We start from the raw sequence: 13,779 nt of genomic DNA, 5'->3' as shown, positions 1-13,779 counted from the left end.
AACCGCGCAAAATCCACGCCATATAAAAAAATATCGCGACCAACATTTAAGAAATTTTATTTTTTAATGAAGAAAAACTAATTCAGAAAGTATTTGATAAAAAAAAAAACTCGTTTTATGGTTAAAGGCTTCAAAAGAATGAAAGCAATAAATCCATTTAAAAAAAAAATCCTCAAGAGACGGTCAAGGCAAAGGTCATGAAAAAAAATCTTCAAAATAGAAAATACAATGTTTAAAAACAAAAAAATTTAACGTCAAAAATATAACCCCAAAATTAAATCAAAATCTAAAATTATAATGTAATATAATATAATAAAATTTTAAATTTCGAAAGTCAAAATTTCACTTCGAAAGAAATTTAATTTCTGTTATTTAAAATAATGTCTTCTCATAATTTCAAAATCTCTTACATAAAATAGGACTTCAAAAATTGTGGAATTCAAGAATTTAAGAATTTAAGAACTAAGAATTTAAAAATAAAAACATTTAAGAATTTACGAATTTTAGGATTTTAGAATTTTAGTTTTTTTAGAATTTAAGAATTCAAGAATTTAAGAATTTAGCATATTAGAATTTAAGAATTTTAGAATTTATAAGCTTAAGGATACTATAATCATGTTAGATTTGATTTTTTTTTATATTGTTTTGAATTTGATATTTTTTAGTTTTTAAATTTAGATTTTTTTTAAATCTTCAAATGTTCGATTACCCAAATTTTTGGTATTTTGAATTTCAGAGTGCTAAAGTTTTGAATTTCAAAATTTCAGATTTTTTAAATTACAATATTAGAAATTTTGAAAAAAAAAAAATTAATATGGATTTTGATTTTTTTTTTTGTTATTATAGAGAATTTGCAGCAAAGCTAAAAGACACATGTCGCCACCTATGAACAAATAGCGTAAATCTATGATTTTTTGAAAAATCGTGTTTTTTCTTTCAGATTTAACATTTTTACAAAACTTATGCCGGATTTGGATGAGAAAAAATATTTCCAACAGTTTGGTGTATAACTTTCCAATATTAGTTTGATTTTACTATGAGAAAATTGTAAATTTAGTAAAAGATAGTAATTTGAACTATTTGGCAAGAAAGTCTGTCAAAAATCAATAAAAATTGTTGAATATACGTAAACACATTTGTTATTAACTATATAACTATTTATTTCATTGATATATATCAGGAAACTCATTTTTTCGTGTTCCAAAACATGTTTTTTAAAGAAAAAGTTCACAAATTTTTGCACGCCCAAAAATTGATGTTCATTATTTTAAAGCAAAAATTTTTTCTCGTCTTTTGCAACCAGTTTCATGAAGATTGATGCAGGGAACCATGAGAAATAATCGATTTTGTTCTTTAATCGGCAGAAAGGCATACGATTTTAGGCAAGTAACCTCATTTTGGCGCCACCTACATTTGAAACGCAGTCGCGCTGCAAAACCTCAATAAAAACTATCAAAACAATTTTTTTACAATTTTTGAAGCTTTGAATTTGGAATGTTCTGATCTTTTTATTTTTGCCAAGAATGTTTAAACTTAGAAAAAAAAATATTTCTACCGATTAAATTCCATTCAAAAATTCGAAAGTGGAGGCCAGCTTCTGTTACGTCCAATCAAGCTCATATTTGGCGCCCACCAGAACAAGCCCCAAAAATAGTTTTTGTTATACATTCTAATGTCTATATCTTAGGGAAAAGTTTGTAATATTTGGTTTACAAAAATTAAAAATTGAATAAATCCAGTATAAAATTAAAATAAATAAGGTTAAAAATCATTGCTCATCATCATTACATCATAACATTTAAAAAATAATTTCTACATAATCTTTATCTTCATTTTTCGACGTTTCGTATTAAGAATTAGCCAGCAAATCCGCACCAGATCCGCGCCGTCCGTAACAACCCTGTACTTGTGAAACAAAGCAAAATGTATGAATTGCTGACGTTTCTGCCAAAAAAAAAAAATGCAGACAAATCAACAAAAAGCTCGAGTTTGTTTGTTTGCCACAGTCTAATGCCTCCTTCAGTTTTTAACTTGGTTTTTAATCAATTTAATCACTCAAATCCCATTCTCAAATTCCCGACTAATTCCGATTTTTCCATATCCTTGTAAAAAATAAGCATTTTTACCTCAAGAATGATTTTAAATAAATAAACCCTTTATAAAAAAGTGAATACAAACAGTCGGACAAAATTTCTAAAAAATAGTCAAAGTACCGAAGCTAATTCAAAAAAAAAAAAAAATGCCAAACATAAAGCCTTTTTTAACTTCGTTTTAACCGGCAATGAAAAAGTTGTTGTTATTATCATTGAACGCTTTACACATAATTACAGTGATTATTCTTTCACTGAATTTAAATATATTTATGAATTCTTTAAAAAGATATTTTCACCAACTTTCCTTTAAAATGTTGTAAATTTTGTTATAAAATGTTTGGATCAATATCGATTTAACGAGTTGTCAGTATGTTTTTAACACTTATTTTAAACGAATGTTTCTTCACAAAAAAATCACTAACATATTTGTAATAACTCAAACCATTTTTTTTTATTTAGTGAAGTCAATGCAAATTTTAATTCAATTTATCCTATCATTTAAAAAAACATGTAAATCTTCTACAAAGCAATTTAGATTATATTGAATCACGCTAATAATGAATTTATGATTAAATGAAGGCTTTTTAAACTGAAAAAAAATAATTTGATATAACAAAACGGAAAAGACTTAAAACCTTAGATAAAAAATACTTTCGAAATTCAGTAATATACTGAAGATAGCTGAGAGACAAAAACTACAATAACTTTATTTTTTTCCAGGCTTATTTACGATTTCAATATTTTTTAAATATTTTCAAAGGATAACAAAAATTTTTTTGCATGTTTTTGACGTTAAGAATAAAAAACGTTTGGATTTTCTTCGTTATTTAAGTTTTCTTAAAACTGCAAATCAAGCTTTATCTATAGTAATGTACCTATTATCACACAAATGTTTAAGGGTATCACACAGTGGGAAGCAACATTTGAAAGGACTGAATGAATTTAGTTTAACATTGAAATGCTAACAAAAAAAATATGAGCTATTTTTCATATTGGTTAAATTTTGATTGTTTCTGTTTAATGTTAGATGTTTGATAAACTTAGTCAAATATAAATAGCAGGCTTTGACTCGTTAAAATGTAAGGAAAATTTGGCTCAAATTCATGCCACCATAATCACTTCAAATTTAAAGTAAGATGCTTAAGACGAATTGAGTAAAATTAATTTGAAAATTGTGCAAAATATTTCAAAACTATTCAAGAGTTATTTTCCAAACAAGCATGCATTTTCCCCGATTTCCCGACTTGAGTGACCACCCTGTTTAATCATTCAAATTGACCGTTAACCCCACCCAATTTTTTCAGGAAATTGAGCTGCGAAGAGAAAAACTTTTAGAATTTATTGCAATATTTTAATATAAAAACATAATTTAAAACTTCTGTTTAAAAAGGTGCAGGTGGTTATGTTGCACATGACCAATATGACAAAGAATTTTGCAGAAAAGCTTTTGATATTAAGCATTTTTTTTTGTTGAATATGCTTTAGATAGAATCAAAAAAAATAATTGGATATTTTTTTTCGCTCAATTTCTCTTTAGGCGAGGCCGCGGCCTCTCCAGGTTGCGGCCACCACTTTCAAAATTGCCATTTTCATGTCCAGTATAAAAAAAACCATGCCAAAACTCGTTGGTTTGGTAAATCCGTAGTAACAGTTCATTAGGCCGAATCTGCGTTTGTAAACAAGCAGTCTATCCCCCGCTTACGTGAACTGTCACTTGAGCATAAGGGCTAGACTGCTTGTTTACAAACGCAGATTCGCCCTATTGAACTGTTACTACGGAAATGTCCCCACGAGAGAACCTTCCCTGAGGGCATCGGCCACGTAAGGTTGTGGCCAATACTGCCAAAATGGTCATTTTCATTACCAGTATCAAAAAACCAAGAAGTCTCGTATGGCCTTCCATCGGAACACCGCTGAGGGATCTGGCCCTCTTCGGGTATTGTGGCCGGAATATTTCGGCGGCTCTCAATCATTCCGGCTGGCCTGCCTTCGCTTGGGCTGCCCTCTGCTTCCAGGCCCGGGTTGATGATTACACATGACTTGTTGCGTTGCATACCACTTCCCAAACACGGACGGAAACGTCAACACGGTAATGCGGCATTTTACAAAAAAAAAGTTCTTTGTCAAACGAAAAAGTGACCAACCACCGGGGGTTGAGTGTATTGCGTTGCAGACCCTTTCCCTAACAAGGACGTGAACTTCAAGTACTCGCAGGCCAGAGTGCATCAGGTTTCTGGAAGATCAGATAGTTTCGTCCAAACAGTTTGCTAGACACGGTTTATGCCAGAACGTTCAAACAGAATGTGCGCTTCCCAAACACCGACGTGAACTTCAAGTACCTAGAATGCATAAAACTCTCCGCTGGCATTGCACTTCCCAAACACAGATGTGAACTTCTAGTACCTTTCGATATGATCTAAACTGCCATGAATATGTTTCAATGACGCGGAAAGAACTATTTTAAAAGTAAATTTATATGTTTGTTTATGTATTTAAATTTTGAAAGCAAAATTTCAACCTAACTTTGACAGCAACGAAATTTCAAAACTCTTGTTTCCAAGAAAAAGATGGCCATCTCGGCGCCGCGAAACCACATGAAATCCTTCAAACACACAAAAAATTTCGACAGCTTTGTCGCAGCACCTCTCAAAAACAAAGCCCTCCTTCCTCTTCTTTCTTGCGTTGGGAAGGGGGAGAGGGTGGTCGATCTCTTTCCTTCATCCAGATTTTCCCCGTTCGAAGCACACTGACAGCACAGCGTTTCTTCCACTTCCGGCCGATTCCGTTTCCCGCAGGAATTTTTTCGAAAATCTCATCAAAGCGCAACCTGAGCGAAGAAAAATCCGTCGAAAAGTCGCTCGAAATCGAAGGAAAAATATTGCTTCTTCTTGTTCTTCCACCATATTTTTTTTTCCTCTCCGTCGCCGCTGCTCCTCTCTCTTTCCCTCTCACGCACACTCGCGCAAGCGAGTAAAAGAGACGGAGAGCGAGCGCGAAACCCACCACAAATACACCACACTTGCCACCTTGGAACACACACACACACACGCACACTCCCCTGTGTGTGTGGAAGGGTGGTGAACTTTTTTTTTCTTCTCTTCTGCTTCCTTCTTCGGAACGTTCCGTTCCGAAATCCCGAATCGCCCCGGAACCTACCACGCACGCACACGCCCACGAACGCACCACCCACACCGGAAGTGTGCGCCGTTTCCTCCGCGCAAAGAGCAGCTCCAAATTTCACCCCGAAATGTGCGAAATTCGCGATTGCAAAAGCGAATTCTCTCCGTTTGACTGCTGCTGCTGCACACACGCACTCACTCTGGCACTGTCCTGCTTCTTCTTTTTCTTTTACTTCGTTTGTCGTCGTCGTGTGCTGCTGGGGCCCGCGCGCGCTCACACCACAACACACCACAGCTCTCTGCTGGCCTACTCTGGCTGCTGACACACCACGAACAATCGTTGGCCGAAACAGGTCTCTCTCGCACTCTCTCTCTCTCGGAAGGTGAACGGTTTCTCTCTTGGGTCAACTGAAGGAACGAAGTGATGAGTGGAAGAGAGGTGACCTCAATCAGAAGAGCAAAGATGTGTGAGTGAGGGGTGACGTCATGGAAATGTGAGGAAAATTGACATTTCCCTTACAAAAGTAGTGTTTTTGCACGTTTCAAAAAAGAAACCCCGATAAACAACCCATTCCGAGAAATTTTACGATTTACAAACATCAAAACATTTAACAAAATGTAAAACTTGTGAATTCGAGGCAACTTCTCGATGAACAACCTTGCCAACTATGTCGCCTTGCTTTCAACATGGTGGCGTGCAAGGAAATTTTCGTCACCGTACAAGATTTCAAGCGAGACAGGGAGAGAGCGGAGTTGAATCCGTCCTTTGAAGGTGTGCGTCAGGGAAGGGGAGCTCGCGATTGGGCCAACCTTGAAATGGAAATGACTTGTACACTGTAGTTGAAAATTGCACATGGCGTCGTTCATTTTCGCACTTTTTCATGCGATTTTTTTTTCAGTTCAACTACGATTGCGCAAAAAAGTGTAAGGAAGCGTTATTTTATTAAGTCATCACGCAAAATCCCCTCGTGGCGCGGTGGTAAGCGGCTTCGGCTTCCGATCCCTAAGTTGCTATAGAGTTATCTACGTGCGCATGTATTGCGTGTACGTACACGAAAAAGATTGAGGTTAAATTGTGTACCCGCCAGCAAAACAAATGGGGTGCTAGTGTGCGTGTGCTCGGGCTTAGATAACTCTATCGAGAAATTAAAAGTGAGAGTGTGTGCGTGCAACATGGAGTTAAACTTTTCAAAGTGTCATGGTAACCTTCACAACAACTTCATAGAAAGTTTAACTCCATGTTGCACACACTCTCACTTTTAATTTCTCGATAAGGCTTTCTAGTCATAAATTTACCAATACATTCAAAGTATGTTTACATGACAGCTGGACGTTTGTTTGCATCAGGTTTCCTATCTCTTTCTAGCAAAAGTTTTTTGTCAGGCGACTTCTAGCTGGTTTTTTTTGACTGACTGCCCGATATGTCAGCCAACATACTTCGCATGGCTGTGACAGCTACAGCTCGAGCATAGAGCTTTATGACGTTTCGCGTACGCACACTAGCGCACCATTTGATTTTGCTGGCTGACAAAATTTAACCTCACTTTATTTTCGTGTACGTACACGCAATACTTACGCACATAGATTACTCTATTAGGTCTATTCCCGTACTTGCAGAATTGCAGAATTTCTGCAGCTTCTGCAGAATTCTGCAGCCAGCATAAGTCACTTTTTTGCAGCACGTTCCCGTACTTTTCAGCTCGCTCTCTTCATCTCTCTCTTTTGCAGAAGTTCTGCAAGGAGAGAAGCGGTAAAATTTTTGCCTGGGTAGCGCGTTCCAGTATCTTTTCTGCAACATTGTACACAGTTGAGTGGATTTACTTAAATTGGGTATTTTTTTTTATTATTTCAAAATATTTAAAAAAAATTGTTGACAAAAAAGTAATTGAAGAAAGTTTACCTCTAGAACTGGGACATTATTGTTTTATGCAGCACAACATTTTATTTAAAAAATCAAGGATAGATTATTTATTAAGTAACTAGAAATTAATTATGCATAGGTAGAAATCATATATTAGAAACAACTTAAAAATTTTACATTAGGTAAACAAATTTACAAATTAGAGCGGCAGGTACGTTTAATAAATATGATTAAAAAAGACAAACAAAGGTTTTATATAGAAAGGACCATAAATACATGATTAATAGCAGAATGTATGAAAGATCATTCAGGATAACATAAATTAATCATGACTAGATGTAACATGAAAGAACAACGGTGACGCAGTAAAATTGACAAATAAAAAAAATGATCACATAAAAATTTTGACACACATAAGTTGAGCAATCTGGAAATAAAGAAATCCATAATTAAAAATATAAAAAAACTAATATTTCCACATCCAGAAACTTAAAAAAAAACATTAAATCAGATATTTGAGAAATTTAAAAATTCAAATAATTATATCAGAAAAATAACAAACAATAAATCACAAATTCAAAGCTTAAAAAATCAAATGTTTAAAAACTAAATATTTCAAAATGATTATAGTTCAAACAAATCTTAATTAAAAAAATTCAAAATAAAAAAAAGGTTGAAAAAAATCGAAATAAAATAACTAAAGTTTTTTAATATTTATGAGTTCAGAACACAACAAATTCAAAAGCTACAGCTAAAAATAATAATATAGAAACTTATAGAAATTATAATTTCAAATTCAAGTAAAATTAAAAAATTCTGTAAATCAAATTTTTAAAACTAAAATATAAATAAAATAGGAGAAGTCAAAATTTCCAATCTGTAAATCCCCTTAATTTGAGTTTCTAACCTAAAATACGACTTCAAAAAATGTGTATTTATTATGATTCAGGATGGCATAGAAATTAAAAGTTCGAGAATTTAAGAATTTAAGAATTTAAAAATTTAAGAATTTAGGAATTTGAGCTTTTAGGAATTTTTATTTCGACAAAATAACATATTTTTTTCTGCTTCATATAAGAATACAAATTGGTAACACCGTTAAAGGTATAATTTATTATTTGACAATTAAATTTACCTGTTATTTAACACACATATTTAGTATATTCCAATGTATATTCAAAAACAATTGAAGATCAAAAATTATTCCTAATCAAATATTTATTTGAAATTATTAAACTCAAAAGAAATGTGTCTTTTAAAAGTTTTTAAAAACAATTTGTTTTTTAGAGTACAATTTTTTGTTGGGGTACCAGCCGTGCTTTAATACTATCGCTTAAGTTATCAATTTTTATCAGTTAAAAATATTAACACTAAAAAAATCGCTATATCATTTAAATAAATGAACATCGAACAAAGCACATAAAAAAACCGTTCTCAATAAAACCAGATATAAAAAAACTAACCCAAAATCATTTATTATTACAACTTATAATAAAATGCCTAATTTCACCCAACTTGCAGATTTTATGTAAGCGTGTAGTCAACATCCATCACACCAAATTGCAGTAACTCTTCAACAAGAAAGAGAAGAGAGAGCTTGCTGAAAAGTACGGGAACGGTTTTGCTGCAACTTCTACCTCTCTCACTGCAGAAGTTCTGCCTGAGAGAAAAGTTACTTTTGTTGCAGCAAAGTACGGGAACGCTCTGCTGCCGTTTTTGTGCAGAATTGCAGAATTCTGCAGTACGGGAATAGACCTATTATTGTTTGCATCAAGACACTGTGACGAGGAGTTCGTAATTTTTGAGTTGAATTATATTTTTTTCACTTGGCCTAGAAAGCCTTATGGGGCGCGGGATCGATTCCCGCCTTATCCTCCTGACCTTCTATCGGATGGGGAAGTAAAACGTCGGTCGATTTGCGTTAAAGACGTTTTGGGTGACTCACCACACATAACCTTCGGACGCCTAGAAATGAGCAAAAACTTGCAACCGAGCCCACAAAAGACCCGGGGGTCGTTAAAGTGGATTGCTTTGCTTTTGCAAAATCCACATAACACAGATCTGTGTAAAAAAATACACAGGTTGTTGAACATATTCTAGCTGTCAGAACTGTGTAGTTTTGTGGTTTGGTTGAGCGTTTTAGCAGAATGCATTACTGTGAATACAAAGAGACGAGTTGTTCCTTTTAATTCCGCTATATATTTTTAATATCTTGACAGATACGTATTTCGTCTACTACTTGCAAACTTCATCAGTGTTCTGTTCTCGACTGAAGGTTCATCGCTGGCGATGAAAACCTTCAGTCGAGGCGGAATTAAAAGGAACAACTCGTCTCTTTGTATTCACTGTGTAGTTTTATAACACAGATCTGTGTAAAAAGTTACACAGGTTTTCGATTAGCTTTTGTTTAAAATCTGAGTAAAAATCCGAAAAAGTTAAGATGGCGACCTCGATGGCGACTTTTATGCAGCTCTGAGAACTTGGTATGTTTTTTCTCGTGATTTCTTCAATGAAGTATCGTTAAATTGTCTTTCTCTTCCATTTTTTAACATTACGGCCATTCATTTTAGCGCTGTGTTGAATTTTAAACTCATCAGGTAATGCATCTCCTAAAACTGAGCTTATCGTTATTCTAACCTCTCACGATGGTTATTCCAGATGCACTCGTTTAGCTTTTTCTTCGATGTCCTCCTTTAGTGTGCTGCAGGAGCGCCAATCTCGCCCGCTGCGAAACCAACCGCACTCTTGCCGCACCAGCTATCCAGAGGAAGAATTCCGGAGACAACACACCTTATGCCTCATCGAGTAGAAAAAGTAGCAGAAGGGCCAAATGATATAGTTTTATGAATTTATTATGTATAAAACCTCATACTTGAGCATATAAATAACGCCTTATTAACTTTACCTTATTTACCTTATTTAAATTATATCCAAAAGCAATACAAAACATGTGTCAAATTTCTTCCCAATTTCTGTGTAAAATTTTACACAGAATCTGTGTAATATTTTACCCAGATGGCTAAACAAAAATTACACAGATTTGACAGACAACGGCTGTACACAGATCTGTGTACAAGGCTTTTACACAGATTCTGTGTATTACCGGTTTTGGGCAATCTGTGTCAAATTTTACACAGATCTGTGTTATGTGGATTTTGCGTGAATGTTTTTTTTTTTTTGTGGATTTGATTTTTGACCCCCTCCCTCTCTGACGACCTTTGGATGGCGAGTCCAACCCCCGCCAGCGATTCCTCCGGAGCAGGCTTGGTTTGGAGCAGGGGGTAGTGAAGAAGTCGCCTTCTTGCAAGATCAGAAAACAAACACTGAGAATCAATATTTTACATACAGTCATCCCACATATTCGGAACATCCACAAATTCGGAAAACTTTCGTAATAATACAATAGCAAACAAAATGCATTTTCTCTGGTGGCCCTACTATTTTTAAGACCTTTGATTGGACATTCTCTTGCTATTTCACTTATTGTAAGGTATGCACTTCGGAAGAAACCGGTCAAGAAAAAAATCAAATGGGAAGCAGCGGCAGCGCAAGCAAGTCAGAGAGGGTGAAGAAAAGCTCCAAGAAATCGCTCCCTCTCCTTTGTTCTGCTGTTCGTAAAGCTGTTTCTTGACCCCTTTCCTTCCGATCTGCAGACTAGCCTTATAAAAGTAATAATTTTCAAAAATAAACTGGATTTCAAGACAATTTTATTCGGAGCAGCAAAACACCGCCTACAAATTGCCTGTTCCATAATTGTGGGATGTTATTGTGCCTCCCACAATTGTGCAACACGGGAATTTAACTGATATTTTCCCATAAAATGTTATCAGACCATTCATAAAACATTACTAAGCTTGAGTTTCATTGGTTTCAGTGTGTAAAGTCATTATTTTGATAAAAATATGTTCTCCCGGAGAGAACCAAAGTTTGTTTACATCCTGTTGTGTTCTGAGGAAACTAAATTTAGAGTGTAACACAAATACACACACAGGAGAAATACCAGACACACCTTGGGGAAAGAGAACGGTCATTACACGAAAGGAGGAAAAATAAAGATATTGTCGCCGCGGCACTAAACCGAATTGAGCAAGTTTAACTCTCGCGACGATTTTCTGTCGCGAAATATCTGTCAAGCATGTTTAGGTGATTTTGAATCAGTGTGTTTGCTTTTTTGTTTTGACGGCTTTGGATGATGAGATAAACGTGGCTGTTTTTTTTTTGATCTGCCAAGGAAATGGAACGCTTTAGATTAAATAATTGTTTAATATCTTGGTTTTTAGTTCTACTACCACTAGAACTGTTTCATTTGGGGTAATTTAGGAAGTTCAGTCAGTTTCCAACTTCAGGAAAAGACGCAGAAGGGAAAAAGTCTTGGTTAAGTTGCTGATTACCGTTGGATTTCCGTCTGAATAAAACAAAAATAAGTGGCCTCATTGTCGAGGGACCTCAATCCGGTTCGTTGTGGGAGAGTTTTGCCGATGCGGGATGTTGCGGGTGTCGATTGAATAAGCTCTATAGTCAAAATAGGAAGACCCAGCCACCAATTTGAAAATCAAAAGCGCCGTAATTGTCCTCTCCAAGCTAGACATCATGAAATGGTCCATCCGGATGATCGAATCCACGCTCACAGAACGATTTCCGGTAGATTTTCGTGATCGATTCCATGCTCCGTGTAAGACGCGGCGCAAGTCTTGTCGCAGCTCAACTGGCGACATTTCAGTTTGGTGCCGCGGCGAAATTTTGTTTTGGTTTCGCGTGTGACATTTGAGGTACACTCAGAAAAGAAACAACAGAAAATTGCTTCGCGAGATGAAAAACACTCGCGCTGTTATTTCGATTTATTTCAAAAACCACAATACACGCGGTTGTAATTTGGAGATTAAATTCGACTTTAATTTAGCGATTTAAACCCGGAATATAACACAACACATCCGTAAGAAAAAAGTGTTCCGAATTTGTGGACTTCATGGGAACTGTCACTTTTTAGACGGCGCTCACGCACATTATCAAAATAAACGTTTGGTAGTGTGTGTGAACTTCCTGTAAAAGGGGTGTCAAACTAAAACGTGACCCCGTTCGTTTGACAACAGTTGGTGTCAAACCATCGGGGTTTGAATGTAAACTCAAAAGTCCCATGCAAATGTGTAAACACAAACAGAAAAATGTGTAATGACGATTCTCAGTGTAAGGGCGCACTCGTTTTATCGACCAAAAGAAAAAAGCATAAAAAGATAAACAGATATGAATTTTCATCGGGGTTTGAATAGTAAACTCAAAAGTCCCATGCAAATGTGTAAACACAAACAGAAAAATGTGTAATGACGATTCTCAGTGTAAGGGCGCACTCGTTTTATCGACCAAAAGAAAAAAGCATAAAAAGATAAACAGATATGAATTTTCATCCAATATTGGGATGGAATCTCCAAGGATATGATAGAATTTTCCATCAGCAAGACAATTGGGTACTAAAGTCCTATGTCAATTTTTATGTACAACGGTAAAAAACACGATTAAAAACCATTTCTGATCACTTTTTTCCATTTTAATGCAAATTTTTTTTTTGACAAGACAACATTTTTTCGATGGATCAACTATGGTCCCCTTGGAACGAGCTGTCAAGTAGGAGCTTTTCTGTCTGCGTGGCTAATTTTTCAAAATTGATTTAAAAATCCATTTTAAACTCTTTGTGCTCGTACAAAGGGTCATTGTACTCAGAAAAATAAGCTTTATCGCTGCAAACAATAATATCAGCAATCTAAGCTTCATTTTAGGACCCAATTCACGTATTTTTTCAGGAATTTATTTGTTAGACTGTGACGTCCCTCTAGATAATTTCTTAAATACTGAAAATTCAGTCTTAAATATATGTGAAAACAAGTTTATTGTTTGATAAACTTAATTCATAAACTCAACACGATACGAGGCTTTAAAGAAACAAGGTTTTATCGAATGATAGATTCAATATGCTTGAATAATCAGTAGGTTTAGTGAATTTTCACGATTTCGCGGACAGCGTGAAATTCGATGATATCGGTGAAATCGGTGAAATCACGTGAAATTGATTGATTTTCTCAAATCAATTGTTTAAAATAACATCATGACAAATATTTCATTTATAACGACTTTTTAAGTAAATTTTATTAGTTTTTAGTTGAAAAGCGTGAAATGAACCATTTCGACGCCAACATTTCAAAAAGCATCATGTACAAAACATGCGTTTTGAGAAAAACGCATTTGAATGTTGAGCATCCATTTTCAATTCCCATTTTAATATAAAAGCAAAATAAGATGTTCTAATGATAACAAACGATGAAAAACGTTGCTTTTATTGATACTTGATCATCCAAATTCAATAAAACATTATTACCGTAATTTTATTTGAGAAAAACAAACATAACTTCTTTTGAAATCACCAAAGTTTATATCACCCTGCTGGCATTGAGGGGAACGCTTTGTTATGATTCGGTTTTCTTCGCCGAATGTACATGGCGCTTTGTTCATGTTGCTTTTTTTCCGTCACGAGGTTCATGTAGTCTTTTGTTTGACAGGTTGACAGGGCTATCCAGCTTTTTAAGCGAAAATGGCGTTCGAATGGTGAACGCCCGAAATGTCAAAATCACGCAGTGGTACCAACATTACGAAAAAAGTGTGCCATGGCATGACAGTCGCATTTTTTTTCTAATGTTGGTGCTACTGCGCGATTTTG

The 13,779-nt window shown here is 35.0% G+C and overlaps 1 protein-coding gene across 4 annotated transcripts in view; it reads right to left on the bottom strand.

Moving 5' to 3' along the window:
• LOC6052719 (casein kinase I) overlaps positions 1 to 5,522 on the bottom strand; it is a 54,494-nt gene extending 48,972 nt beyond the window's left edge. For 2 of the 4 annotated variants that reach the window (XM_038255300.1, XM_038255295.1), the window contains exon 1: positions 5,097 to 5,522. The gene's annotated coding sequence lies outside the window, so the exon portion shown is untranslated. The remainder of the gene's footprint in view (positions 1 to 5,096) is intronic. The other 2 variants (XM_038255285.1, XM_038255306.1) reach the window with 1 other exon arrangement.
• Positions 5,523 to 13,779: the final 8,257 nt, after the last annotated feature.

The sequence above is a fragment of the Culex quinquefasciatus genome, chromosome 1, assembly GCF_015732765.1.
Source record: "Culex quinquefasciatus strain JHB chromosome 1, VPISU_Cqui_1.0_pri_paternal, whole genome shotgun sequence".
Classification (NCBI taxonomy): Eukaryota; Metazoa; Arthropoda; class Insecta; order Diptera; family Culicidae; genus Culex; species Culex quinquefasciatus.
This window is presented reverse-complemented; position numbering and strand designations above follow the sequence as displayed.